Source organism: Octodon degus, unplaced genomic scaffold, assembly GCF_000260255.1.
Source record: "Octodon degus isolate 3935 unplaced genomic scaffold, OctDeg1.0 scaffold00051, whole genome shotgun sequence".
NCBI lineage: Eukaryota > Metazoa > Chordata > Mammalia > Rodentia > Octodontidae > Octodon > Octodon degus.
Genome location: NW_004524627.1, coordinates 14,416,959 through 14,421,066, shown reverse-complemented (window position 1 = coordinate 14,421,066; position 4,108 = coordinate 14,416,959). Strand labels below are relative to the sequence as shown.

Below are 4,108 nucleotides of genomic sequence, written 5' to 3'. Positions count from 1 at the left end.
AGGCTCCCCACGGAGGTGGAGGAAGGAAGCCTACTTGGGTAGGGAGCAGCTCAGAGGCCCAGGAGCCGCCCCACCCGCCGGCCTGCCTGCCAGCTTTCTGGCCTTGTCGTCCAGAAGCAGGCCTAGTCTGTGGGTTAGGCCAAGGGAGTGGATCGCTTGTGGCAGAAGTCCTTGGAGCAGCGATTCCAAAGCTGTATCTGAAACTACTGAATAGGGGCTCACAGCTCTTAGCGACTAAGGGTTCGGGAGACCTAAAAATCCGTAGATAGGAACAAGGCAGGCCCCTGCAGAAATAAATTGGGCCTTGGGCAAATAAGAATGCTGTCTGCGATGAAAGTCACAACTCACAACTACCATAAAACAGTCACAATAGCAAGCAGCACCCCGGGCCAGACGACCAGGACCTCCGGCTGCGGCCTTCCTTCCACAGGGACAGCCAAGGCCCGCCAGACTTCCTGGGTGCCAGGGAGAGGTTCAAGGGCGCGCCACCGCCGGTGCTGAGCGCGGCCCCAGGTCGTGGGCACGACATGAAGGCAGCGTGCAGCTGCTGCTGGGGGGAGTCTGAGGAGGGAGCCCTACTTCTGCACCCCATCCCCCACTCCCCTGTGACACTGGGTGCGGGAATTCTGTTCTTCCTCTTTTTATTTTTTATTTTTTATTTTTTATTTTTTTTGCAGGTATATGTACTATTTATTGCCGGAGCAAGCCTGCAGCCTCACTTCTTCTTGGACACACCCACGGTGCGGCCGCGGCGTCCGGTGGTCTTGGTGTGCTGGCCTCGGACTCGCAGACCCCAGAAGTGGCGCAGGCCCCTGTGGGCTCGGATCTTCTTCAGCCGCTCCAGGTCTTCTTGCAGCTTGTTGTCCAGACCGTTGGCTAGAACCTGGCTGTGCTTGCCATCCTTCACATCCTTCTGCCTGTTCAGAAACCAGTCTGGGATCTTGTACTGGCGAGGATTCTGCATAATCGTGATCACACGCTCCACCTCATCCTCGGTGAGCTCTCCAGCCCTCTTGAGGTCGATGTCTGCTTTCCTCAACACCACGTGGGCGTACCTTCGCCCCACACCCTTAATGGCAGTGATGGCAAAGGCTATTTTCCACCGCCCATCGATGTTGGTGTTGAGTACTCGCAAAATGTGCTGGAACTTCTCGGGGATCACTAGAGACATGGCGGCAGCAGCGACGGCGGAGTGTAGGCCTCCTGTGGAAGCTTTTTTTTTTTTTTTTTTTTTTTTACCCTTTTTTAAAAAAAAAAAAAAAAATTTTTTTTTTTTTTTTTTTTTTTTTTTTTTTTTCTTTTTTTCTTTTTTTTTTTTTTTTTAGAAAAAGTACAGATAGATATGTATAAGGATAGAGAAATGATAAGCTCACTGTTCACAGATGCAAACATTTTAGTATTCCAAAATATCATCCTGGAGATATCTGCTCTTTATTTTGACACTTTTTCTCACAAAACTGGATTATTCTTTCCCCTGTTGTTACTTCTCATTCCGCAGACACTGTTGATATAGGGAAGTGAAACTCCCAGCCTGACCTGGATGAGTTGTGTTCTCTAAAACCGAAGAAAGAATTTTAGGAACAAATGGAAGTTGAGGGTAAAACTTCACTGGAAAAGAAAGAGGGACAGAAGGGGGGCCTGAGTGGGTTGCTCAGGAAGCTCTCTTTCAGGTTATTTTTATAGAGCAAAATCATGAGGGACTAAGGTAGAGAAGAAGAGGTCTCGCTTAGGCGGATGTGGAGTGGGACAAAACTATGGTCAGCCAATGGGATTACAAGCACCATTGCTCAGGTAAAACTGATTAGGCCCAAGACCAAATGGGGTAGTGAGTCACACAGCAAGTGGGCAAGAATGTAAAACAGGACCTTATCTGGTGGCCTTCAGACAATGATTCTTCCCGAGTAATGAGCAATCCCGGATGCCAACCTTTAGGGAGGTCAGCATTTGTTTGGTCTTTAGGTCTGGCTCAAGGCAGGAGCATCTCCCACAGTTGTAAGGTATCTGGTCTTTGTCATCTCCTTTGAAGGCCTGACCCTGTCTGACTGCCTATAATATTTCTATCTAACTCAGGCTGCCTGCAACATTGTGAACAGCTTTCCAGGTCAAATACACTGCAACACTTTTCTCTTTCCACTAAAATGTTATATGTATGATTCCTGATTGCAAAAATAATCATAAAATGAAATGTTCATCAGAAAAATACTCCAAGTTCAGAAATATCTAAAAAAAGACGCAAAAGTTTTTCTTAACCCCACCCTTGAGGCATAAGCAGTATCACTAAATCTCACATTCACATTTTTCTCTGCACACACTAGACAGCGGTGTGTGTTACTCTCCTCCCTCCGTGGGCAGCTCTGCAGTTTGCTTTTTCACGTCCGGTTTTCCTGGCCTGTGGGCAGCTCCTCCCAGTACTCCATCCTCTGAGGTATCTTTCCTGTAGTACTGAGGAGAAGACTTGGTGGAGGACAAAGGAATCAGAATGGCAGTGTAGCGCATACAGCTGGCTCAGGGCTGGCTGAAGAGTCTCTGGGGTACAGGGCGGCCGCTCACTGGCTGGTGGCCCTGTGCCCAGGGTGGATACACAGCTCCTGCCCACCCCACCTTCTTCCCCAGGGCTCCCCTGGTTGGGCTTTTAGTGGGACCCCAAGCTCACAGGACGCTTTCTGCCTCCTCAGGCTCACCATGTTCTGGTCTGTTTACTGGAAAAAGAACATGACCTAGAGCAGTGGGCTGAGCTTTTGGTCTATCTTGACAGTGATGGTTTATTTCCTGGGAGGAACTCGGTAGGTCTGCTGGGTCTGCTCTCTGACTGTCCACATCCATAGGGAAAACCTGAGGTCCTATCTAGGAGGTCATAGGGAATTGGCACCATGCAGAGGACCACGTTAAAGAGCCCACCCTTCTCTGCAGCCCCTCCTCCCATTGTCATTTGAACATGGGTGGAGCATGAGAGGAGGCTCCTGAAGGCAAGGGACATTGCGGTCCAGAGCATCCCAGTCTGGGAGGAGCATGCTTCGTGGCCCAGTGATCCTGATGGGAAAGAGCAGCTAATGGAGGCTCCTCTTCCCAGTGGATTACAAAGCAGAGAAATCAGAAGACAGCGTGTGTAGGCAGAATAATAGCTGCTTCCCCCCAGATGTCTATTCTAATCCCTGGAACCTGTGACTGTGTCACCTGTACACAGCAAAAGGGACTTGGCCGATGTGGTGAAGGATTATGGGATGGGGAGGTGGACATGTGCCAGTGGGCTCAACATCATCACTAAGGGCCTCACAAAAGAGAAGGAAAAGGAGATGGGATGAAAGAGACGTTAGAGATGCAACCACAAGCCAAGGAATGTGAGCAGCCTCCGGAAGCTGGAGAAGCTGAGGAACATAGAAGTCATACAGCCCCACTGACCCTTGACCCATAAGCTCCATCTTAGCCTTCTAACTCCCAGGAAAATACATCTGTGTTACTTTACACCACTGAGTTGGTGCTCATTTGTCAAAATAGCAAGAGAATGAACACATTTCTCCACAGGTAGAGAGGGATGGGAAGGTGGCACAACCTTTCGTTGGTAAATTTCTATAAACTTACTATACAGAATAGTGTCCTCAGGAGGAATACTGGCCCAGAACTACACCAGTGACCTGTCTTCAACAAAGACAGTATTCACTGAACTATGTCTATACACACTAAGCCAAAGAAAATGGTTTCTCATACCTGCATTTTGTCAGTGTGCCTTGTGAGCTCTTGTCCAAGGCAGGCATACTAGGGGGTACTCACCAGCTTGGCTATTGGTGGGTCACAGCAGCACATGTCCCCAGGCCAGGAGGAAGTCCTCTTTTCCACCAGGAGTGGAGCATAGCTCTGTTCAGACCTGGGTGGGCCTTCCTCACTCTCCTAGGGGAAGTTACAAAAGCTGCTGCCTCTCTTCTTGGTGTTCCTGAGACCCACACAGAAAATGGTGAAACTGATATTAGTGAAGAGGGAGCCTGACAAAAGTATCCACAGCCCTGCACGTCACAATGGAATGAGGCTGGCGGCTGTAATGTCTCTCTGTTCTGGGGACTTACTGCTCAGAGAGTAGAAAGATACCTCAAGAGCTGCTGTAGGTCCCTGGGCT

The 4,108-nt window shown here is 49.4% G+C and overlaps 1 pseudogene; it reads right to left on the bottom strand.

Moving 5' to 3' along the window:
* Positions 1-673: 673 nt before the first annotated feature.
* Positions 674-1,186, bottom strand: LOC101578907 (annotated as a pseudogene).
* Positions 1,187-4,108: the final 2,922 nt, after the last annotated feature.